At 43.4% G+C, this 24,064-nt stretch overlaps 19 non-coding genes and 1 pseudogene across 19 annotated transcripts; all 20 read left to right on the top strand.

The window, feature by feature from the left end:
• Positions 1 to 969: 969 nt before the first annotated feature.
• LOC136756992 (5S ribosomal RNA) lies at positions 970 to 1,088 on the top strand. Its single transcript, XR_010819041.1, has one exon. It is a non-coding gene; the product is annotated as a 5S ribosomal RNA (ribosomal RNA).
• Positions 1,089 to 2,144: 1,056 nt separating this feature from the next.
• Positions 2,145 to 2,263, top strand: LOC136757052 (5S ribosomal RNA). The gene has a single exon (XR_010819099.1). It is a non-coding gene; the product is annotated as a 5S ribosomal RNA (ribosomal RNA).
• Positions 2,264 to 3,318: 1,055 nt separating this feature from the next.
• On the top strand, positions 3,319 to 3,437 carry LOC136757187 (5S ribosomal RNA). Its single transcript, XR_010819227.1, has one exon. It is a non-coding gene; the product is annotated as a 5S ribosomal RNA (ribosomal RNA).
• A 1,055-nt stretch (positions 3,438 to 4,492) lies between these two features.
• LOC136757899 (5S ribosomal RNA) lies at positions 4,493 to 4,611 on the top strand. The gene has a single exon (XR_010819714.1). It is a non-coding gene; the product is annotated as a 5S ribosomal RNA (ribosomal RNA).
• Positions 4,612 to 5,677: 1,066 nt separating this feature from the next.
• On the top strand, positions 5,678 to 5,796 carry LOC136757898 (5S ribosomal RNA). The gene has a single exon (XR_010819713.1). It is a non-coding gene; the product is annotated as a 5S ribosomal RNA (ribosomal RNA).
• Positions 5,797 to 6,851: 1,055 nt separating this feature from the next.
• On the top strand, positions 6,852 to 6,970 carry LOC136756371 (5S ribosomal RNA). Its single transcript, XR_010818460.1, has one exon. It is a non-coding gene; the product is annotated as a 5S ribosomal RNA (ribosomal RNA).
• Positions 6,971 to 8,036: 1,066 nt separating this feature from the next.
• On the top strand, positions 8,037 to 8,155 carry LOC136755956 (5S ribosomal RNA). The gene has a single exon (XR_010818064.1). It is a non-coding gene; the product is annotated as a 5S ribosomal RNA (ribosomal RNA).
• A 1,065-nt stretch (positions 8,156 to 9,220) lies between these two features.
• Positions 9,221 to 9,339, top strand: LOC136755955 (5S ribosomal RNA). The gene has a single exon (XR_010818063.1). It is a non-coding gene; the product is annotated as a 5S ribosomal RNA (ribosomal RNA).
• Positions 9,340 to 10,394: 1,055 nt separating this feature from the next.
• LOC136756414 (5S ribosomal RNA) lies at positions 10,395 to 10,513 on the top strand. The gene has a single exon (XR_010818500.1). It is a non-coding gene; the product is annotated as a 5S ribosomal RNA (ribosomal RNA).
• Positions 10,514 to 11,568: 1,055 nt separating this feature from the next.
• LOC136757634 (5S ribosomal RNA) lies at positions 11,569 to 11,687 on the top strand. Its single transcript, XR_010819579.1, has one exon. It is a non-coding gene; the product is annotated as a 5S ribosomal RNA (ribosomal RNA).
• Positions 11,688 to 12,753: 1,066 nt separating this feature from the next.
• On the top strand, positions 12,754 to 12,872 carry LOC136757897 (5S ribosomal RNA). The gene has a single exon (XR_010819712.1). It is a non-coding gene; the product is annotated as a 5S ribosomal RNA (ribosomal RNA).
• A 1,055-nt stretch (positions 12,873 to 13,927) lies between these two features.
• LOC136756931 (5S ribosomal RNA) lies at positions 13,928 to 14,046 on the top strand. Its single transcript, XR_010818982.1, has one exon. It is a non-coding gene; the product is annotated as a 5S ribosomal RNA (ribosomal RNA).
• Positions 14,047 to 15,101: 1,055 nt separating this feature from the next.
• On the top strand, positions 15,102 to 15,220 carry LOC136756930 (5S ribosomal RNA). The gene has a single exon (XR_010818981.1). It is a non-coding gene; the product is annotated as a 5S ribosomal RNA (ribosomal RNA).
• A 1,066-nt stretch (positions 15,221 to 16,286) lies between these two features.
• On the top strand, positions 16,287 to 16,405 carry LOC136756789 (5S ribosomal RNA). Its single transcript, XR_010818849.1, has one exon. It is a non-coding gene; the product is annotated as a 5S ribosomal RNA (ribosomal RNA).
• Positions 16,406 to 17,470: 1,065 nt separating this feature from the next.
• On the top strand, positions 17,471 to 17,590 carry LOC136757765 (uncharacterized; annotated as a pseudogene).
• A 1,055-nt stretch (positions 17,591 to 18,645) lies between these two features.
• Positions 18,646 to 18,764, top strand: LOC136756857 (5S ribosomal RNA). The gene has a single exon (XR_010818913.1). It is a non-coding gene; the product is annotated as a 5S ribosomal RNA (ribosomal RNA).
• A 1,077-nt stretch (positions 18,765 to 19,841) lies between these two features.
• LOC136756157 (5S ribosomal RNA) lies at positions 19,842 to 19,960 on the top strand. Its single transcript, XR_010818259.1, has one exon. It is a non-coding gene; the product is annotated as a 5S ribosomal RNA (ribosomal RNA).
• Positions 19,961 to 21,026: 1,066 nt separating this feature from the next.
• Positions 21,027 to 21,145, top strand: LOC136756755 (5S ribosomal RNA). Its single transcript, XR_010818817.1, has one exon. It is a non-coding gene; the product is annotated as a 5S ribosomal RNA (ribosomal RNA).
• Positions 21,146 to 22,200: 1,055 nt separating this feature from the next.
• On the top strand, positions 22,201 to 22,319 carry LOC136755931 (5S ribosomal RNA). Its single transcript, XR_010818039.1, has one exon. It is a non-coding gene; the product is annotated as a 5S ribosomal RNA (ribosomal RNA).
• A 1,055-nt stretch (positions 22,320 to 23,374) lies between these two features.
• On the top strand, positions 23,375 to 23,493 carry LOC136756040 (5S ribosomal RNA). The gene has a single exon (XR_010818145.1). It is a non-coding gene; the product is annotated as a 5S ribosomal RNA (ribosomal RNA).
• The last annotated feature ends 571 nt before the right edge of the window (positions 23,494 to 24,064 follow it).

Below are 24,064 nucleotides of genomic sequence, written 5' to 3'. Positions count from 1 at the left end.
ACAGGCATACAATAGATCTTGTTCTCCAACGTAAACGGTCCCTAGTAACTAGGGTACATTCGTAAATAAATTGAGCATCATGGCTAGAAGTGACTAAATGTTGCCTAATCTTTCTCATCGAGAAATGACACAATTACAGCAACACAAAAAGGAACTCCACCGGACAAAGTTCAGTGCTCACAAGGAGCCTCATTCAACACACACGGTTCCATTCCCATTCATGCAAAGCACGAAAGTGTAAAACTTGGGAACATACTTGAGAGCAAAGATCACATTCAATCTCATTCAAGGCACGGATGTGAATGCAACGGGATGAAATTACTGAAATGATGCCTGCCCTCGAACTGTGATGATGGACTACCCGACTCGCCAATAATATTGGGTTCTGGTGTATTGAAATACAGGAGCTGCTGGATTTGTGTGTTTTCTTACCCCCTCACCATAGTTTGTCAAATGTTTAAACAACTGAACTTATATTCAAGGTTTGTTTCTCTTCATATGTTTTACTGGTTTACATTTGTCTCAGCAACCTGTTGAATGATTCTTCTGCTTTCAAAACAAAATGACAACAGGATGAATGCACACACTTGAAAATACAATACATGCAATGTTATGCATCATAGTGATGCAACCTCCTTTCAGTTTCATACTGCATGTCAATTGAAATCCTTACTGAAATGCACACCTTCTCAAGATTGCGCTTGACTGGCGTGTCAGGCACTCAATTACAGCTGTTTTATCAAGACAATGTGTTCGTTTTGTAATATATAGTTCCGGTCTGGTGTGGCACCCCAGCTAACGCACAACGTTGCCACAATGTTGCCACAACGTGGCGTGTTAGCAGGGACTGGCTGCGGCGCGCTGGTGTGTCCCGGGCTTTAGAGTAGAGATACAGTTCAACTGCAAGTATGACCGGCAGAAACGGATATTGCCTTCCCTTTAAGTAGAGCGTCAGGGACAGCCTCCCTGGCTTACGGCCATACTAGCCTGAATACGCCCGATCTCGTCCGATCTCGGAAGCCAAGCAGGCTTGGGCCTGGTCATTACTTGGATGGGAGACCGCCTGGGAATACCAGGTGCTGTAAGCTTTTGCACCTTTTACACACCAGAGGGCGACAAATCACGAGTTTTAACTTTGGATACACACAATTTCATCATTATTTCAGATTTTACTTCCCCAAATACACAGGCATACAATAGATCTTGTTCTCCAACGTAAACGGTCCCTAGTAACTAGGGTACATTCGTAAATAAATTGAGCATCATGGCTAGAAGTGACTAAATGTTGCCTAATCTTTCTCATCGAGAAATGACACAATTACAGCAACACAAAAAGGAACTCCACCGGACAAAGTTCAGTGCTCACAAGGAGCCTCATTCAACACACACGGTTCCATTCCCATTCATGCAAAGCACGAAAGTGTAAAACTTGGGAACATACTTGAGAGCAAAGATCACATTCAATCTCATTCACGGCACGGATGTGAATGCAACGGGATGAAATTACTGAAATGATGCCTGCCCTCGAACTGTGATGATGGACTACCCGACACGCCAATAATATTGGGTTCTGGTGTATTGAAATACAGGAGCTGCTGGATTTGTTTGTTTTCTTACCCCCTCACCATAGTTTGTCAAATGTTTAAACAACTGAACTTATATTCAAGGTTTGTTTCTCTTCATATGTTTTACTGGTTTACATTTGTCTCAGCAACCTGTTGAATGATTCTTCTGCTTTCAAAACAAAATGACAACAGGATGACTGCACACACTTGAAAATACAATACATGCAATGTTATGCATCATAGTGATGCAACCTCCTTTCAGTTTCATACTGCATGTCAATTGAAATCCTTACTGAAATGCACACCTTCTCAAGATTTCGCTTGACTGGCGTGTCAGGCACTCAATTACAGCTTTTTTATCAAGACAAATGTGTTCGTTTTGTAAAATATAGTTCCGGTCTGGTGTGGCACCCCAGCTAACGCACAACGTTGCCACAACGTGGCATATTAGCAGGGACTGTCTGCGGCGCGCTGGTGTGTCCCGGGCTTTAGAGTAGAGAGACAGTTCAACTGTAAGTATGTACGGCAGAAACGGATATTGCCTTCCCTTTAAGTAGAGCTTCAGGGACAGCATTCCTGGCTTACGGCCATACTAGCCTGAATACGCCCGATCTCGTCCGATCTAGGAAGCTAAGCAGGCTCGGGCCTGGTCAGTACTTGGATGGGAGACCGCCTGGGAATACCAGGTGCTGTAAGCTTTTGCATCTTTTACACACCAGAGGGCGACAAATCACGAGTTTTAACTTTGGATACACGCAATTTCATCATTATTTCAGATTTGACTTCCCCAAATACACAGGCATACAATAGATCTTGTTCTCCAACGTAAACGGTCCCTAGTAACTAGGGTACATTCGTAAATAAATTGAGCATCATGGCTAGAAGTGACTAAATGTTGCCTAATCTTTCTCATCGAGAAATGACACAATTACAGCAACACAAAAAGGAACTCCACCGGACAAAGTTCAGTGCTCACAAGGAGCCTCATTCAACACACACGGTTCCATTCCCATTCATGCAAAGCACGAAAGTGTAAAACTTGGGAACATACTTGAGAGCAAAGATCACATTCAATCTCATTCAAGGCACGGATGTGAATGCAACGGGATGAAATTACTGAAATGATGCCTGCCCTCGAACTGTGATGATGGACTACCCGACTCGCCAATAATATTGGGTTCTGGTGTATTGAAATACAGGAGCTGCTGGATTTGTGTGTTTTCTTACCCCCTCACCATAGTTTGTCAAATGTTTAAACAACTGAACTTATATTCAAGGTTTGTTTCTCTTCATATGTTTTACTGGTTTACATTTGTCTCAGCAACCTGTTGAATGATTCTTCTGCTTTCAAAACAAAATGACAACAGGATGAATGCACACACTTGAAAATACAATACATGCAATGTTATGCATCATAGTGATGCAACCTCCTTTCAGTTTCATACTGCATGTCAATTGAATTCCTCACTGAAATGCACACCTTCTCAAGATTGCACTTGACTGGCGTGTCAGGCACTCAATTACAGCTGTATTATCAAGACAATGTGTTCGTTTTGTAAAATATAGTTCCGGTCTGGTGTGGCACCCCAGCTAACGCACAACGTTGCCACAACGTTTCGTGTTAGCAGGGACTGTCTGCGGCGCGCTGGTGTGTCCCGGACTTTAGAGTAGAGAGACAGATCAACTGCAAGTATGAGCGGCAGAAACGGATATTGCCTTCCCTTTAAGTAGAGCGTCAGGGACAGCCTCCCTTGCTTACGACCATACTAGCCTGAATACGCACGATCTCGTCCGATCTCGGAAGCTAAGCAGGCTCGGGCCTGGTCAGTACTTGGATGGGAGACCGCCTGGGAATACCAGGTGCTGTAAGCTTTTTCATCTTTTACACACCAGAGGGCGACAAATCACGAGTTTTAACTTTGGATACACGCAATTTCATCATTATTTCAGATTTGACTTCCCCAAATACACAGGCATACAATAGATCTTGTTCTCCAACGTAAACGGTCCCTAGAAACTAGGGTACATTCGTAAATAAATTCAGCATCATGGCTAGAAGTGACTAAATGTTGCCTAATCTATCTCATCGAGAAATGACACAATTACAGCAACACAAAAAGGAACTCCACCGGACAAAGTTCAGTGCTCACAAGGAGCCTCATTCAACACACACGGTTCCATTCCCATTCATGCAAAGCACGAAAGTGTAAAACTTGGGAACATACTTGAGAGCAAAGATCACATTCAATCTCATTCAAGGCACGGATGTGAATGCAACGGGATGAAATAACTGAAATGATGCCTGCCCTCGAACTGTGATGATGGACTACCCGACTCGCCAATAATATTGGCTTCTGGTGTATTGAAATACAGGAGCTGCTGGATGTGTGTGTTTTCTTTCCCCCTCACCATAGTTTGTCAAATGTTTAAACAACTGAACTTATATTCAAGGTTTGTTTCTCTTCATATGTTTTACTGGTTTACATTTGTCTCAGCAACCTGTTGAATGATTCTTCTGCTTTCAAAACAAAATGACAACAGGATGAATGCACACACTTGAAAATACAATACATGCAATGTTATGCATCATAGTGATGCAACCTCCTTTCAGTTTCATACTGCATGTCAATTGAAATCCTTACTGAAATGCACACCTTCTCAAGATTGCGCTTGACTGGCGTGTCAGGCACTCAATTACAGCTGTTTTATCAAGACAATGTGTTCGTTTTGTAATATATAGTTCCGGTCTGGTGTGGCACCCCAGCTAACGCACAACGTTGCCACAACGTTTCGTGTTAGCAGGGACTGTCTGCGGCGCGCTGGTGTGTCCCGGACTTTAGAGTAGAGAGACAGTTCAACTGCAAGTATGAGCGGCAGAAACGGATATTGCCTTCCCTTTAAGTAGAGCGTCAGGGATAGCCTCCCTGGCTTACGGCCATACTAGCCTGAATACGCCCGATCTCGTCCGATCTCGGAAGCTAAGCAGGCTCGGGCCTGGTCAGTACTTGGATGGGAGACCGCCTGGGAATACCAGGTGCTGTAAGCTTTTGCATCTTTTACACACCAGAGGGCGACAAATCACGAGTTTTAACTTTGGATACACGCAATTTCATCATTATTTCAGATTTGACTTCCCCAAATACACAGGCATACAATAGATCTTGTTCTCCAACGTAAACGGTCCCTAGTAACTAGGGTACATTCGTAAATAAATTGAGCATCATGGCTAGAAGTGACTAAATGTTGCCTAATCTTTCTCATCGAGAAATGACACAATTACAGCAACACAAAAAGGAACTCCACCGGACAAAGTTCAGTGCTCACAAGGAGCCTCATTCAACACACACGGTTCCATTCCCATTCATGCAAAGCACGAAAGTGTAAAACTTGGGAACATACTTGAGAGCAAAGATCACATTCAATCTCATTCAAGGCACGGATGTGAATGCAACGGGATGAAATTACTGAAATGATGCCTGCCCTCGAACTGTGATGATGGACTACCCGACTCGCCAATAATATTGGGTTCTGGTGTATTGAAATACAGGAGCTGCTGGATTTGTGTGTTTTCTTACCCCCTCACCATAGTTTGTCAAATGTTTAAACAACTGAACTTATATTCAAGGTTTGTTTCTCTTCATATGTTTTACTGGTTTACATTTGTCTCAGCAACCTGTTGAATGATTCTTCTGCTTTCAAAACAAAATGACAACAGGATGAATGCACACACTTGAAAATACAATACATGCAATGTTATGCATCATAGTGATGCAACCTCCTTTCAGTTTCATACTGCATGTCAATAGAAATCCTTACTGAAATGCACACCTTCTCAAGATTGCGCTTGACTGGCGTGTCAGGCACTCAATTACAGCTGTTTTATCAAGAGAATGTGTTCGTTTTGTAATATATAGTTCCGGTCTGGTGTGGCACCCCAGCTAACGCACAACGTTGCCACAATGTTGCCACAACGTGGCGTGTTAGCAGGGACTGTCTGCGGCGCGCTGGTGTGTCCCGGGCTTTAGAGTAGAGAGACAGTTCAACTGTAAGTATGAACGGCAGAAACGGATATTGCCTTCCCTTTAAGTAGAGCGTCAGGGACAGCCTTCCTGGCTTACGGCCATACTAGCCTGAATACGCCCGATCTCGTCCGATCTCGGAAGCTAAGCAGGCTCGGGCCTGGTCAGTACTTGGATGGGAGACCGCCTGGGAATACCAGGTGCTGTAAGCTTTTGCATCTTTTACACACCAGAGGGCGACAAATCACGAGTTTTAACTTTGGATACACGCAATTTCATCATTATTTCAGATTTGACTTCCCCAAATACACAGGCATACAATAGATCTTGTTCTCCAACGTAAACGGTCCCTAGTAACTAGGGTACATTCGTAAATAAATTGAGCATCATGGCTAGAAGTGACTAAATGTTGCCTAATCTTTCTCATCGAGAAATGACACAATTACAGCAACACAAAAAGGAACTCCACCGGACAAAGTTCAGTGCTCACAAGGAGCTTCATTCAACACACACGGTTCCATTCCCATTCATGCAAAGCACGAAAGTGTAAAACTTGGGAACATACTTGAGAGCAAAGATCACATTCAATCTCATTCAAGGCACGGATGTGAATGCAACGGGATGAAATTACTGAAATGATGCCTGCCCTCGAACTGTGATGATGGACTACCCGACTCGCCAATAATATTGGGTTCTGGTGTATTGAAATACAGGAGCTGCTGGATTTGTGTGTTTTCTTACCCCCTCACCATAGTTTGTCAAATGTTTAAACAACTGAACTTATATTCAAGGTTTGTTTCTCTTCATATGTTTTACTGGTTTACATTTGTCTCAGCAACCTGTTGAATGATTCTTCTGCTTTCAAAACAAAATGACAACAGGATGAATGCACACACTTGAAAATACAATACATGCAATGTTATGCATCATAGTGATGCAACCTCCTTTCAGTTTCATACTGCATGTCAATTGAAATCCTTACTGAAATGCACACCTTCTCAAGATTGCGCTTGACTGGCGTGTCAGGCACACAATTACAGCTGTTTTATCAAGACAATGTGTTCGTTTTGTAATATATAGTTCCGGTCTGGTGTGGCACCCCAGCTAACGCACAACGTTGCCACAACGTGGCATGTTAGCAGGGACTGTCTGCGGTGCGCTGGTGTGTCCCGGGCTTTAGAGTAGAGAGACAGTTCAACTGTAAGTATGAACGGCAGAAACGGATATTGCCTTCCCTTTAAGTAGAGCGTCAGGGACAGCCTACCTGGCTTACGGCCATACTAGCCTGAATACTCCCGATCTCATCAGATCTCGGAAGCCAAGCGGGCTCGGGCCTGGTCAGTACTTGGATGGGAGACCGCCTGGGAATACCAGGTGCTGTAAGCTTTTGCACCTTTTACACACCAGAGGGCGACAAATCACGAGTTTTAACTTTGGATACACGCAATTTCATCATTATTTCAGATTTTACTTCCCCAAATACACAGGCATACAATAGATCTTGTTCTCCAACGTAAACGGTCCCTAGTAACTAGGGTACATTCGTAAATAAATTGAGCATCATGGCTAGAAGTGACTAAATGTTGCCTAATCTTTCTCATCGAGAAATGACACAATTACAGCAACACAAAAAGGAACTCCACCGGACAAAGTTCAGTGCTCACAAGGAGCCTCATTCAACACACACGGTTCCATTCCCATTCATGCAAAGCACGAAAGTGTAAAACTTGGGAACATACTTGAGAGCAAAGATCACATTCAATCTCATTCAAGGCACGGATGTGAATGCAACGGGATGAAATTACTGAAATGATGCCTGCCCTCGAACTGTGATGATGGACAACCCGACTCGCCAATAATATTGGGTTCTGGTGTATTGAAATACAGGAGCTGCTGGATTTGTGTGTTTTCTTACCCCCTCACCATAGTTTGTCAAATGTTTAAACAACTGAACTTATATTCAAGGTTTGTTTCTCTTCATATGTTTTACTGGTTTACATTTGTCTCAGCAACCTGTTGAATGATTCTTCTGCTTTCAAAACAAAATGACAACAGGATGAATGCACACACTTGAAAATACAATACATGCAATGTTATGCATCATAGTGATGCAACCTCCTTTCAGTTTCATACTGCATGTCAATTGAAATCCTTACTGAAATGCACACCTTCTCAAGATTGCGCTTGACTGGCGTGTCAGGCACTCAATTACAGCTGTATTATCAAGACAATGTGTTCGTTTTGTAAAATATAGTTCCGGTCTGGAGTGGCACCCCAGCTTACGCACAACGTTGCCACAACGTTGCCACAACGTGGCGTGTTAGCAGGGACTGTCTGCGGCGCACTGGTGTGTCCCGGGCTTTAGAGTAGAGAGACAGTTCAACTGTAAGTATGATCGGCAGAAACGGATATTGCCTTCCCTTTAAGTAAAGCGTCAGGGACAGCCTCCCTGGCTTACGGCCATACTAGCCTGAATACGCCCGATCTCGTCCGATCTCGGAAGCCAAGCAGGCTTGGGCCTGGTCAGTACTTGGATGGGAGACCGCCTGGGAATACCAGGTGCTGTAAGCTATTGCACCTTTTACACACCAGAGGGCGACAAATCACGAGTTTTAACTTGGGATACAGACAATTTCATCATTATTTCAGGTTTTACTTCCCCAAATACACAGGCATACAATAGATCTTGTTCTCCAACGTAAACGGTCCCTAGTAACTAGGGTACATTCGTAAATAAATTGAGCATCATGGCTAGAAGTGACTAAATGTTGCCTAATCTTTCTCATCGAGAAATGACACAATTACAGCAACACAAAAAGAACTCCACCGGACAAAGTTCAGTGCTCACAAGGAGCCTCATTCAACACACACGGTTCCATTCCCATTCATGCAAAGCACGAAAGTGTAAAACTTGGGAACATACTTGAGAGCAAAGATCACATTCAATCTCATTCAAGGCACGGATGTGAATGCAACGGGATGAAATTACTGAAATGATGCCTGCCCTCGAACTGTGATGATGGACTACCCGACTCGCCAATAATATTGGGTTCTGGTGTATTGAAATACAGGAGCTGCTGGATTTGTGTGTTTTCTTACCCCCTCACCATAGTTTGTCAAATGTTTAAACAACTGAACTTATATTCAAGGTTTGTTTCTCTTCATATGTTTTACTGGTTTACATTTGTCTCAGCAACCTGTTGAATGATTCTTCTGCTTTCAAAACAAAATGACAACAGGATGAATGCACACACTTGAAAATACAATACATGCAATGTTATGCATCATAGTGATGCAACCTCCTTTCAGTTTCATACTGCATGTCAATTGAAATCCTTACTGAAATGCACACCTTCTCAAGATTGCGCTTGACTGGCGTGTCAGGCACTCAATTACAGCTGTTTTATCAAGACAATGTGTTCGTTTTGTAAAATATAGTTCCGGTCTGGTGTGGCACCCCAGCTAACGCACAACGTTGCCACAATGTTGCCACAACGTGGCGTGTTAGCAGGGACTGTCTGCGGCGCACTGGTGTGTCCCGGGCTTTAGAGTAGAGAGACAGTTCAACTGTAAGTATGATCGGCAGAAACGGATATTGCCTTCCCTTTAAGTAGAGCGTCAGGGACAGCCTCCCTGGCTTACGGCCATACTAGCCTGAATACGCCCGATCTCGTCCGATCTCGGAAGCCAAGCAGGCTTGGGCCTGGTCAGTACTTGGATGGGAGACCGCCTGGGAATACCAGGTGCTGTAAGCTTTTGCACCTTTTACACACCAGAGGGCGACAAATCACGAGTTTTAACTTTGGATACACACAATTTCATCATTATTTCAGGTTTTACTTCCCCAAATACACAGGCATACAATAGATCTTGTTCTCCAACGTAAACGGTCCCTAGTAACTAGGGTACATTCGTCAATAAATTGAGCATCATGGCTAGAAGTGACTAAATGTTGCCTAATCTTTCTCATCGAGAAATGACACAATTACAGCAACACAAAAAGAACTCCACCGGACAAAGTTCAGTGCTCACAAGGAGCCTCATTCAACACACATGGTTCCATTCCAATTCATGCAAAGCACGAAAGTGTAAAACTTGGGAACATACTTGAGAGCAAAGATCACATTCAATCTCATTCAAGGCACGGATGTGAATGCATCGGGATGAATTTACTGAAATGATGCCTGCCCTCGAACTGTGATGATGGACTACCCGACTCGCCAATAATATTGGGTTCTGGTGTATTGAAATACAGGAGCTGCTGGATTTGTGTGTTTTCTTACCCCCTCACCATAGTTTGTCAAATGTTTAAACAACTGAACTTATATTCAAGGTTTGTTTCTCTTCATATGTTTTACTGGTTTACATTTGTCTCAGCAACCTGTTGAATGATTCTTCTGCTTTCAAAACAAAATGACAACAGGATGAATGCACACACTTGAAAATACAATACATGCAATGTTATGCATCATAGTGATGCAACCTCCTTTCAGTTTCATACTGCATGTCAATTGAAATCCTTACTGAAATGCACACCTTCTCAAGATTGCGCTTGACTGGCGTGTCAGGCACTCAATTACAGCTGTTTTATCAAGACAAATGTGTTCGTTTTGTAAAATATAGTTCCGGTCTGGTGTGGCACCCCAGCTAACGCACAACGTTGCCACAACGTGGCATGTTAGCAGGGACTGTCTGCGGCGCGCTGGTGTGTCCCGGGCTTTAGAGTAGAGAGACAGTTCAACTGTAAGTATGAACGGCAGAAACGGATATTGCCTTCCCTTTGAGTAGAGTGTCAGGGACAGCCTCCCTGGCTTACGGCCATACTAGCCTGAATACGCCCGATCTCGTCCGATCTCGGAAGCTAAGCAGGCTCGGGCCTGGTCAGTACTTGGATGGGAGACTGCCTGGGAATACCAGGTGCTGTAAGCTTTTGCATCTTTTACACACCAGAGGGCGACAAATCACGAGTTTTAACTTTGGATACACGCAATTTCATCATTATTTCAGATTTGATTTCCCCAAATACACAGGCATACAATAGATCTTGTTCTCCAAAGTAAACGGTCCCTAGTAACTAGGGTACATTCGTAAATAAATTGAGCATCATGGCTAGAATTGACTAAATGTTGCCTAATCTTTCTCATCGAGAAATGACACAATTACAGCAACACAAAAAGGAACTCCACCGGACAAAGTTCAGTGCTCACAAGGAGCCTCATTCAACACACACGGTTCCATTCCCATTCATGCAAAGTACGAAAGTGTAAAACTTGGGAACATACTTGAGAGCAAAGATCACATTCAATCTCATTCAAGGCACGGATGTGAATGCAACGGGATGAAATTACTGAAATGATGCCTGCCCTCGAACTGTGATGATGGACTACCCGACTCGCCAATAATATTGGGTTCTGGTGTATTGAAATACAGGAGCTGCTGGATTTGTGTGTTTTCTTACCCCCTCAACATAGTTTGTCAAATGTTTAAACAACTGAACTTATATTCAAGGTTTGTTTCTCTTCATATGTTTTACTGGTTTACATTTGTCTCAGCAACCTGTTGAATGATTCTTCTGCTTTCAAAACAAAATGACAACAGGATGAATGCACACACTTGAAAATACAATACATGCAATGTTATGCATCATAGTGATGCAACCTCCTTTCAGTTTCATACTGCATGTCAATTGAAATCCTTACTGAAATGCACACCTTCTCAAGATTGCGCTTGACTGGCGTGTCAGGCACTCAATTACAGCTGTATTATCAAGACAATGTGTTCGTTTTGTAAAATATAGTTCCGGTCTGGTGTGGCACCCCAGCTAACGCACAATGTTGCCACAACGTGGCGTGTTAGCAGGGACTGTCTGCGGCGCGCTGCTGTGTCCCGGGCTTTAGAGTAGAGAGACAGTTCAACTGCAAGTATGAACGGCAGAAACGGATATTTCCTTCCCTTTAAGTAGAGCGTCAGGGACAGCCTCCCTGACTTACGGCCATACTATCCTGAATATGCCCGATCTCGTCCGATCTCGGAAGCCAAGCAGGCTCGGGCCTGGTCAGTACTTGGATGGGAGACCGCCTGGGAATACCAGGTGCTGTAACCTCTTGCACCTTTTACACACCAGAGGGCGACAAATCACGAGTTTTAACTTTGGATACACACAATTTCATCATTATTTCAGATTTTACTTCCCCAAATACACAGGCATAAAATAGATCTTGTTCTCCAACGTAAACGGTCCCTAGTAACTAGCGTACATTCGTAAATAAATTGAGCATCATGGCTAGAAGTGACTAAATGTTGCCTAATCTTTCTCATCAAGAAATGACACAATTACAGCAACACAAAAAGGAACTCCACCGGACAAAATTCAGTGCTCACAAGGAGCCTCATTCAACACACTCGGTTCCATTCCCATTCATGCAAAGCACGAAAGTGTAAAACTTGGGAACATACTTGAGAGCAAAGATCACATTCAATCTCATTCAAGGCACGGATGTGAATGCAACGGGATGAAATTACTGAAATGATGCCTGCCCTCGAACTGTGATGATGGACTACCCGACTCGCCAATAATATTGGGTTCTGGTGTATTGAAATACAGGAGCTGCTGGATTTGTGTGTTTTCTTACCCCCTCACCATAGTTTGTCAAATGTTTAAACAACTGAACTTATATTCAAGGTTTGTTTCTCTTCATATGTTTTACTGGTTTACATTTGTCTCAGCAACCTGTTGAATGATTCATCTGCTTTCAAAACAAAATGACAACAGGATGAATGCACACACTTGAAAATACACTACATGCAATGTTATGCATCATAGTGATGCAACCTCCTTTCAGTTTCATACTGCATGTCAATTGAAATCCTTACTGAAATGCACACCTTCTCAAGATTGCGCTTGACTGGCGTGTCAGGCACTCAATTACAGCTGTTTTATCAAGACAATGTGTTCGTTTTGTAAAATATAGTTCCGGTCTGGTGTGGCACCCCAGCTAACGCACAACGTTGCCACAACGTTGCCACAACGTGGCGTGTTAGCAGGGACTGTCTGCGGCGCGCTGGTGTGTCCCGGGCTTTAGAGTAGAGAGACAGTTCAACTGTAAGTATGAGCGGCAGAAACGGATATTGCCTTCCCTTTAACTAGAGCGTCAGGGACACCCTCCCTGGCTTACGGCCATACTAGCCTGAATACGCCCGATCTCGTCCGATCTCGGAAGCTAAGCAGGCTCGGGCCTGGTCAGTACTTGGATGGGAGACCGCCTGGGAATACCAGGTGCTGTAAGCTTTTGCATCTTTTACACACCAGAGGGCGACAAATCACGAGTTTTAACTTTGGATACACGCAATTTCATCATTATTTCAGATTTGACTTCCCCAAATACACAGGCATACAATAGATCTTGTTCTCCAACGTAAACGGTCCCTAGTAACTAGGGTACATTCGTAAATAAATTGAGCATCATGGCTAGAAGTGACTAAATGTTGCCTAATCTTTCTCATCGAGAAATGACACAATTACAGCAACACAAAAAGGAACTCCACCGGACAAAGTTCAGTGCTCACAAGGAACCTCATTCAACACACACGGTTCCATTCCCATTCATGCAAAGCACGAAAGTGTAAAACTTGGGAACATACTTGAGAGCAAAGATCACATTCAATCTCATTCAAGGCACGGATGTGAATGCAACGGGATGAAATTACTGAAATGATGCCTGCCCTCGAACTGTGATGATGGACTACCCGACTCGCCAATAATATTGGGTTCTGGTGTATTGAAATACAGGAGCTGCTGGATTTGTGTGTTTTCTTACCCCCTCACCATAGTTTGTCAAATGTTTAAACAACTGAACTTATATTCAAGGTTTGTTTCTCTTCATATGTTTTACTGGTTTACATTTGTCTCAGCAACCTGTTGAATGATTCTTCTGCTTTCAAAACAAAATGACAACAGGATGAATGCACACACTTGAAAATACAATACATGCAATGTTATGCATCATAGTGATGCAACCTCCTTTCAGTTTCATACTGCATGTCAATTGAAATCCTTACTGAAATGCACACCTTCTCAAGATTGCGCTTGACTGGCGTGTCAGGCACTCAATTACAGCTGTATTATCAAGACAATGTGTTCGTTTTGTAAAATATAGTTCCGGTCTGGTGTGGCACCCCAGCTAACGCACAACGTTGCCACAACGTTTCGTGTTAGCAGGGACTGTCTGCGGCGCGCTGGTGTGTCCCGGACTTTAGAGTAGAGAGACAGTTCAACTGCAAGTATGAGCGGCAGAAACGGATATTGCCTTCCCTTTAAGTAGAGCGTCAGGGACACCCTCCCTGGCTTACGGCCATACTAGTCTGAATACGCACGATCTCGTCCGATCTCGGAAGCTAAGCAGGCTCAGGCCTGGACAGTACTTGGATGGGAGACCGCCTGGGAATACCAGGTGCTGTAAGCTTTTGCATCTTTTACACAACAGAGGGCGACAAATCACGAGTTTTAACTTTGGATACACGCAATTTCATCATTATTTCAGATTTGACTTCCCCAAATACACAGGCATACAATAGATCTTGTTCTCCAACGTAAACGGTCCCTAGTAACTAGGGTATATTCATAAATAAATTGAGCATCATGGCTAGAAGTGACTAAATGTTGCCTAATCTTTCTCATCGAGAAATGACACAATTACAGCAACACAAAAAGGAACTCCACCGGACAAAGTTCAGTGCTCACAAGGAGCCTCATTCAACACACACGGTTCCATTCCCATTCATGCAAAGCACGAAAGTGTAAAACTTGGGAACATACTTGAGAGCAAAGATCACATTCAATCTCATTCAAGGCACGGATGTGAATGCAACGGGATGAAATTACTGAAATGATGCCTGCCCTCGAACTGTGATGATGGACTACCCGACTCGCCAATAATATTGGGTTCTGGTGTATTGAAATACAGGAGCTGCTGGATTTGTGTGTTTTCTTACCCCCTCACCATAGTTTGTCAAATGTTTAAACAACTGAACTTATATTCAAGGTTTGTTTCTCTTCATATGTTTTACTGGTTTACATTTGTCTCAGCAACCTGTTGAATGATTCTTCTGCTTTCAAAACAAAATGACAACAGGATGAATGCACACACTTGAAAATACACTACATGCAATGTTATGCATCATAGTGATGCAACCTCCTTTCAGTTTCATACTGCATGTCAATTGAAATCCTTACTGAAATGCACACCTTCTCAAGATTGCGCTTGACTGGCGTGTCAGGCACTCAATTACAGCTGTTTTATCAAGACAATGTGTTCGTTTTGTAAAATATAGTTCCGGTCTGGTGTGGCACCCCAGCTAACGCACAACGTTGCCACAACGTTTCGTGTTAGCAGGGACTGTCTGCGGCGCGCTGGTGTGTCCCGGACTTTAGAGTAGAGAGACAGTTCAACTGCAAGTATGAGCGGCAGAAACGGATATTGCCTTCCCTTTAAGTAGAGCGTCAGGGACACCCTCCCTGGCTTACGGCCATACTAGTCTGAATACGCACGATCTCGTCCGATCTCGGAAGCTAAGCAGGCTCAGGCCTGGACAGTACTTGGATGGGAGACCGCCTGGGAATACCAGGTGCTGTAAGCTTTTGCATCTTTTACACAACAGAGGGCGACAAATCACGAGTTTTAACTTTGGATACACGCAATTTCATCATTATTTCAGATTTGACTTCCCCAAATACACAGGCATACAATAGATCTTGTTCTCCAACGTAAACGGTCCCTAGTAACTAGGGTATATTCATAAATAAATTGAGCATCATGGCTAGAAGTGACTAAATGTTGCCTAATCTTTCTCATCGAGAAATGACACAATTACAGCAACACAAAAAGGAACTCCACCGGACAAAGTTCAGTGCTCACAAGGAGCCTCATTCAACACACACGGTTCCATTCCCATTCATGCAAAGCACGAAAGTGTAAAACTTGGGAACATACTTGAGAGCAAAGATCACATTCAATCTCATTCAAGGCACGGATGTGAATGCAACGGGATGAAATTACTGAAATGATGCCTGCCCTCGAACTGTGATGATGGACTACCCGACTCGCCAATAATATTGGGTTCTGGTGTATTGAAATACAGGAGCTGCTGGATTTGTGTGTTTTCTTAACCCCTCACCATAGTTTGTCAAATGTTTAAACAACTGAACTTATATTCAAGGTTTGTTTCTCTTCATATGTTTTACTGGTTTACATTTGTCTCAGCAACCTGTTGAATGATTCTTCTGCTTTCAAAACAAAATGACAAAAGGATGAATGCACACACTTGAAAATACACTACATGCAATGTTATGCATCATAGTGATGCAACCTCCTTTCAGTTTCATACTGCATGTCAATTGAAATCCTTACTGAAATGCACACCTTCTCAAGATTGCGCTTGACTGGCGTGTCAGGCACTCAATTACAGCTGTTTTATCAAGACAATGTGTTCGTTTTGTAAAATATAGTTCCGGTCTGGTGTGACACCCCAGCTAACGCACAACGTTGCCACAACGTTGCCACAACGTGGCGTGTAAGAAGGGACTGTCTGCGGCGCGCTGGTGTGTCCCGGGCTTTAGAGTAGAGAGACAGTTCAACTGTAAGTATGAACGGCAGAAACGGATATTGCCTTCCCTTTAAGTAGAGCGTCAGGGACAGCCTCCCTGGCTTACGGCCATACTAGCCTGAATACGCCCGATCTCGTCCGATCTCGGAAGCCAAGCAGACTCGGGCCTGGTTAGTACTTGGATGGGCGACCGCCTGGGAATACCAGGTGCTGTAAGCTTTTGCACCTTTTACACACCAGAGGGCGACAAATCACGAGTTTTAACTTTGGATACACGCAATTTCATCATTATTTCAGATTTTACTTCCCCAAATACACAGGCATACAATAGATCTTGTTCTCCAACGTAAACGGTCCCTAGTAAATAGGGTACATTCGTCAATAAATTGAGCATCATGGCTAGAAGTGACTAAATGTTGCCTAATCTTTCTCATCAAGAAATGACACAATTACAGCAACAAAAAAGGAACTCCACCGGACAAAGTTCAGTGCTCACAAGGAGCATCATTCAACACACACGGTTCCATTCCCATTCATGCAAAGCACGAAAGTGTAAAACTTGGGAACATACTTGAGAGCAAAGATCACATTCAATCTCATTCAAGGCACGGATGTGAATGCAACGGGATGAAATTACTGAAATGATGCCTGCCCTCGAACTGTGATGATGGACTACCCGACTCGCCAATAATATTGGGTTCTGGTGTATTGAAATACAGGAGCTGCTGGATTTGTGTGTTTTCTTATTCCCTCACCATAGTTTGTCAAATGTTTAAACAACTGAACTTATATTCAAGGTTTGTTTCTCTTCATATGTTTTACTGGTTTACATTTGTCTCAGCAACCTGTTGAATGATTCTTCTGCTTTCAAAACAAAATGACAACAGGATGAATGCACACACTTGAAAATACAATACATGCAATGTTATGCATCATAGTGATGCAACCTCCTTTCAGTTTCATACAGCATGTCAATTAAAATCCTTACTGAAATGCACACCTTCTCAAGATTGCGCTTGACTGGCGTGTCAGGCACTCAATTACAGCTGTTTTATCAAGACAATGTGTTCGTTTTGTAAAATATAGTTCCGGTCTGGTGTGGCACCCCAGCTAACGCACAACGTTGCCACAACGTTTCCACAACGTGGCGTGTTAGCAGGGACTGTCTGCGGCGCGCTGGTGTGTCCCGGGCTTTAGAGTAGAGAGACAGTTCAACTGTAAGTATGAACGGCAGAAACGGATATTGCCTTCCCTTTAAGTAGAGCGTCAGGGACAACCTCCCTGGCTTACGGAAAATACTAGCCTGAATACGCCCGATCTCGTCCGATCTCTGAAGCCATGCAGGCTCGGGCCTGGTCAGTACTTGGATGGGAGACCGCCTGGGAATAGCAGGTGCTGTAAGCTTTTGCACCTTTTACACACCAGAGGGCGACAAATCACGAGTTTTAACTTTGGATACACACAATTTCATCATTATTTCAGATTTTACTTCCCCAAATACACAGGCATACAATAGATCTTGTTCTCCACCGTAAACGGTCCCTAGTAACTAGGGTACATTCGTAAATAAATTGAGCATCATGGCTAGAAGTGACTAAATGTTGCCTAATCTTTCTCATCGAGAAATGACACAATTACAGCAACACAAAAAGGAACTCCACCGGACAAAGTTCAGTGCTCACAAGGAGCCTCATTCAACACACACGGTTCCATTCCCATTCATGCAAAGCACGAAAGTGTAAAACTTGGGAACATACTTGAGAGCAAAGATCACATTCAATCTCATTCAAGGCACGGATGTGAATGCAACGGGATGAAATTACTGAAATGATGCCTGCCCTCGAACTGTGATGATGGACTAACCGACTCGCCAATAATATTGGGTTCTGGTGTATTGAAATACAGGAGCTGCTGGATTTGTGTGTTTTCTTACCCCCTCACCATAGTTTGTCAAATGTTTAAACAACTGAACTTATATTCAAGGTTTGTTTCTCTTCATATGTTTTACTGGTTTACATTTGTCTCAGCAACCTGTTGAATGATTCTTCTGCTTTCAAAACAAAATGACAACAGGATGAATGCACACACTTGAAAATACAATACATGCAATGTTATGCATCATAGTGATGCAACCTCCTTTCAGTTTCATACTGCATGTCAATTGAAATCCTTACTGAAATGCACACCTTCTCAAGATTGCGCTTGACTGGCGTGTCAGGCACTCAATTACAGCTGTATTATCAAGACAATGTGTTCGTTTTGTAAAATATAGTTCCGGTCTGGTGTGGCACCCCAGCTAACGCACAACGTTGCCACAACGTGGCGTGTTAGCAGGGACTATCTGCGGCGCGCTGGTGTGTCCCGGACTTTAGAATAGAGAGACAGTTCAACTGCAAGTATGAGCGGCAGAAACGGATATTGCCTTCCCTTTAAGTAGAGCGTCAGGGACAACCTCCCTGGCTTACGGCCATACTAGCCTGAATACGCCCGATCTTGTCCGATCTCGGAAGCTAAGCAGGCTCGGGCCTGGTCAGTACTTGGATGGGAGACCGTCTGGGAATACCAGGTGCTGTAAGCTTTTGCATCTTTTACACACCAGAGGGCGACAAATCACGAGTTTTAACTTTGGATACACGCAATTTCATCATTATTTCAGATTTGACTTCCCCAAATACACAGGCATACAATAGATCTTGTTCTCCAACGTAAACGGTCCCTAGTAACTAGGGTACATTCGTAAATAAATTGAGCATCATGGCTAGAAGTGACTAAATGTTGCCTAATCTTTCTCATCGAGAAATGACACATTTACAGCAACACAAAAAGGAACTCCACCGGACAAAGTTCAGTGCTCACAAGGAGCCTCATTCAACACACACGGTTCCATTCCCATTCATGCAAAGCACGAAAGTGTAAAACTTGGGAACATACTTGAGAGCAAAGATCACATTCAATCTCATTCAAGGCACGGATGTGAATGCAACGGGATGAAATTACTGAAATGATGCCTGCCCTCGAACTGTGATGATGGACTACCCGACTCGCCAATAATATTGGGTTCTGGTGTATTGAAATACAGGAGCTGCTGGATTTGTGTGTTTTCTTACCCCCTCACCATAGTTTGTCAAATGTTTAAACAACTGAACTTATATTCAAGGTTTGTTTCTCTTCATATGTTTTACTGGTTTACATTTGTCTCAGCAACCTGTTGAATGATTCTTCTGCTTTCAAAACAAAATGACAACAGGATGAATGCACACACTTGAAAATACAATACATGCAATGTTATGCATCATAGTGATGCAACCTCCTTTCAGTTTCATACTGCATGTCAATTGAAATCCTTACTGAAATGCACACCTTCTCAAGATTGCGCTTGACTGGCGTGTCAGGCACTCAATTACAGCTGTTTTATCAAGACAATGTGTTCGTTTTGTAATATATAGTTCCGGTCTGGTGTGGCACCCCAGCTAACGCACAACGTTGCCACAATGTTGCCACAATGTTGCCACAACGTGGCGTGTTAGCAGGGACTGGCTGCGGCGCGCTGGTGTGTCCCGGGCTTTAGAGTAGAGAGACAGTTCAACTGTAAGTATGAACGGCAGAAACGGATATTGCCTTCCCTTTAAGTAGAGCGTCAGGGACAGCCTCCCTGGCTTACGGCCATACTAGCCTGAATACGCCCGATCTCGTCCGATCTCGGAAGCCAAGCAGGCTCGGGCCTGGTCAGTACTTGGATGGGAGACCGCCTGGGAATACCAGGTGCTGTAAGCTTTTGCATCTTTTACACACCAGAGGGCGACAAATCACGAGTTTTAACTTTGGATACACGCAATTTCATAATTATTTCAGATTTGACTTCCCCAAATACACAGGCATACAATAGATCTTGTTCTCCAACGTAAACGGTCCCTAGTAACTAGGGTACATTCGTACATAAATTGAGCATCATGGCTAGAAGTGACTAAATGTTGCCTAATCTTTCTCATCGAGAAATGACACAATTACAGCAACACAAAAAGGAACTCCACCGGACAAAGTTCAGTGCTCACAAGGAGCCTCATTCAACACACACGGTTCCATTCCCATTCATGCAAAGCACGAAAGTGTAAAACTTGGGAACATACTTGAGAGCAAAGATCACATTCAATCTCATTCAAGGCACGGATGTGAATGCAACGGGATGAAATTACTGAAATGATGCCTGCCCTCGAACTGTGATGATGGACTACCCGACTCGCCAATAATATTGGGTTCTGGTGTATTGAAATACAGGAGCTGCTGGATTTGTGTGTTTTCTTACCCCCTCACCATAGTTTGTCAAATGTTTAAACAACTGAACTTATATTCAAGGTTTGTTTCTCTTCATATGTTTTACTGGTTTACATTTGTCTCAGCAACCTGTTGAATGATTCTTCTGCTTTCAAAGCAAAATGACAACAGGATGAATGCACACACTTGAAAATACAATACATGCAATGTTATGCATCATAGTGATGCAACCTCCTTTCAGTTTCATACTGCATGTCATTTGAAATCCTTACTGAAATGCACACCTTCTCAAGATTGCGCTTGACTGGCGTGTCAGGCACTCAATTACTGCTGTTTTATCAAGAGAATGTGTTCGTTTTGTAATATATAGTTCCGGTCTGGTGTGGCACCCCAGCTAACGCACAACGTTGCCACAATGTTGCCACAACGTGGCGTGTTAGCAGGGACTGTCTGCGGCGCGCTGGTGTGTCCCGGGCTTTAGAGTAGAGAGACAGTTCAACTGTAAGTATGAACGGCAGAAACGGATATTGCCTTCCCTTTAAGTAGAGCGTCAGGGACAGCCTTCCTGGCTTACGGCAATACTAGCCTGAATACGCCCGATCTCGTCCGATCTCGGAAGCCAAGCAGGCTCGGGCCTGGTCAGTACTTGGATGGGAGACCGCCTGGGAATACCAGGTGCTGTAAGCTTTTGCATCTTTTACACACCAGAGGGCGACAAATCACGAGTTTTAACTTTGGATACACGCAATTTCATCATTATTTCAGATTTGACTTCCCCAAATACACAGGCATACAATAGATCTTGTTCTCCAACGTAAACGGTCCCTAGTAACTAGGGTACATTCGTAAATAAATTGAGCATCATGGCTAGAAGTGACTAAATGTTGCCTAATCTTTCTCATCGAGAAATGACACAATTACAGCAACACAAAAAGGAACTCCACCGGACAAAGTTCAGTGCTCACAAGGAGCCTCATTCAACACACACGGTTCCATTCCCATTCATGCAAAGCACGAAAGTGTAAAACTTGGGAACATACTTGAGAGCAAAGATCACATTCAATCTCATTCAAGGCACGGATGTGAATGCAACGGGATGAAATTACTGAAATGATGCCTGCCCTCGAACTGTGATGATGGACTACCCGACTCGCCAATAATATTGGGTTCTGGTGTATTGAAATACAGGAGCTGCTGAATTTGTGTGTTTTCTTACCCCCTCACCATAGTTTGTCAAATGTTTAAACAACTGAACTTATATTCAAGGTTTGTTTCTCTTCATATGTTTTACTGGTTTACATTTGTCTCAGCAACCTGTTGAATGATTCTTCTGCTTTCAAAACAAAATGACAACAGGATGAATGCACACACTTGAAAATACAATACATGCAATGTTATGCATCATAGTGATGCAACCTCCTTTCAGTTTCATACTGCATGTCAATTGAAATCCTTTCTGAAATGCACACCTTCTCAAGATTGCGCTTGACTGGCGTGTCAGGCACTCAATTACAGCTGTTTTATCAAGACAATGTGTTCGTTTTGTAAAATATAGTTCCGGTCTGGTGTGGCACCCCAGCTAACGCACAACGTTGCCACAACGTTTCGTGTTAGCAGGGACTGTCTGCGGCGCGCTGGTGTGTCCCGGACTTTAGAGTAGAGAGACAGTTCAACTGCAAGTATGAGCGGCAGAAACGGATATTGCCTTCCCTTTAAGTAGAGCGTCAGGGATAGCCTCCCTGGCTTACGGCCATACTAGCCTGAATACGCCCGATCTCGTCCGATCTCGGAAGCTAAGCAGGCTCGGGCCTGATCAGTACTTGGATGGGAGACCGCCTGGGAATACCAGGTGCTGTAAGCTTTTGCATCTTTTACACACCAGAGGGCGACAAATCACGAGTTTTAACTTTGGATACACGCAATTTCATCATTATTTCAGATTTGACTTCCCCAAATACACAGGCATACAATAGATCTTGTTCTCCAACGTAAACGGTCCCTAGTAACTAGGGTACATTCGTAAATAAATTGAGCATCATGGCTAGAATTGACTAAATGTTGCCTAATCTTTCTCATCGAGAAATGACACAATTACAGCAACACAAAAAGGAACTCCACTGGTCAAAGTTCAGTGCTCACAAGGAGCCTCATTCAACACACACGGTTCCATTCCCATTCATGCAAAGCACGAAAGTGTAAAACTTGGGAACATACTTGAGAGCAAAGATCACATTCAATCTCATTCAAGGCACGGATGTGAATGCAACGGGATGAAATTACTGAAATGATGCCTGCCCTCGAACTGTGATGATGGACTACCCGACTCGCCATTAATATTGGGTTCTGGTGTATTGAAATACAGGAGCTGCTGGATTTGTGTGTTTTCTTACCCCCTCACCATAGTTTGTCAAATGTTTAAACAACTGAACTTATATTCAAGGTTTGTTTCTCTTCATATGTTTTACTGGTTTATATTTGTCTCAGCAACCTGTTGAATGATTCGTCTGCTTTCAAAACAAAATAACAACAGGATGAATGCACACACTTGAAAATACAATACATGCAATGTTATGCATCATAGTGATGCAACCTCCTTTCAGTTTCACACTGCATGTCAATTGAAATCCTTACTGAAATGCACACGTTCTCAAGATTGCGCTTGACTGGCGTGTCAGGCACTCAATTACAGCTGTATTATCAAGACAATGTGTTCGTTTTGTAAAATATAGTTCCGGTCTGGTGTGGCACCCCAGCTAACGCACAACGTTGCCACAACGTGGCATGTTAGCAGGGACTGTCTGCGGCGCGCTGGTGTGTCCCGGGCTTTAGAGTAGAGAGATAGTTCAACTGTAAGTATGAACGGCAGAAACGGATATTGCCTTCCCTTTAAGTAGAGCGTCAGGGACAGCCTCCCTGGCTTACGGCCATACTAGCCTGAATACGCCCGATCTCGTCCGATCTCGGAAGCTAAGCAGGCTCGGGCCTGGTCAGTACTTGAATGGGAGACCGCCTGGGAATACCAGGTGCTGTAAGCTTTTGCACCTTTTACACAACAGAGGGCGACAAATCACGAGATTTAACTTTGGATACACGCAATTTCATCATTATTTCAGATTTTACTTCCCCAAATACACAGGCATACAATAGATCTTGTTCTCCAACGTCAACGGTCCCTAGTAACTAGTGTACATTCATAAATAAATTGAGCATCATGGCTAGAAGTGACTAAATGTTGCCTAATCTTTCTCATCAAGAAATGACAAAATTACAGCAACACAAAAAGGAACTCCACTGGACAAAGTTCAGTGCTCACAAGGAGCCTCATTCAACACACACGGTTCCATTCCCATTCATGCAAACCACGAAAGTGTAAAACTTGGGAATATACTTGAGAGTAAAGATCACATTCAATCTCATTCAAGGCACGGATGTGAATGCAACGGGATGAAATTACTGAAATGATGCCTGCCCTCGAACTGTGATGATGGACTACCCGACTCGCCAATAAAATTGGGTTCTGGTGTATTGAAATACAGAAGCTGCTGGTTGTGTGTTTTCTTACCCCCTCACCATAGTTTGTCAAATGTTTAAACAACTGAACTTATA

This window comes from Amia ocellicauda, chromosome 8, assembly GCF_036373705.1.
Source record: "Amia ocellicauda isolate fAmiCal2 chromosome 8, fAmiCal2.hap1, whole genome shotgun sequence".
NCBI classification, from domain to species: domain Eukaryota; kingdom Metazoa; phylum Chordata; class Actinopteri; order Amiiformes; family Amiidae; genus Amia; species Amia ocellicauda.
This window is presented reverse-complemented; position numbering and strand designations above follow the sequence as displayed.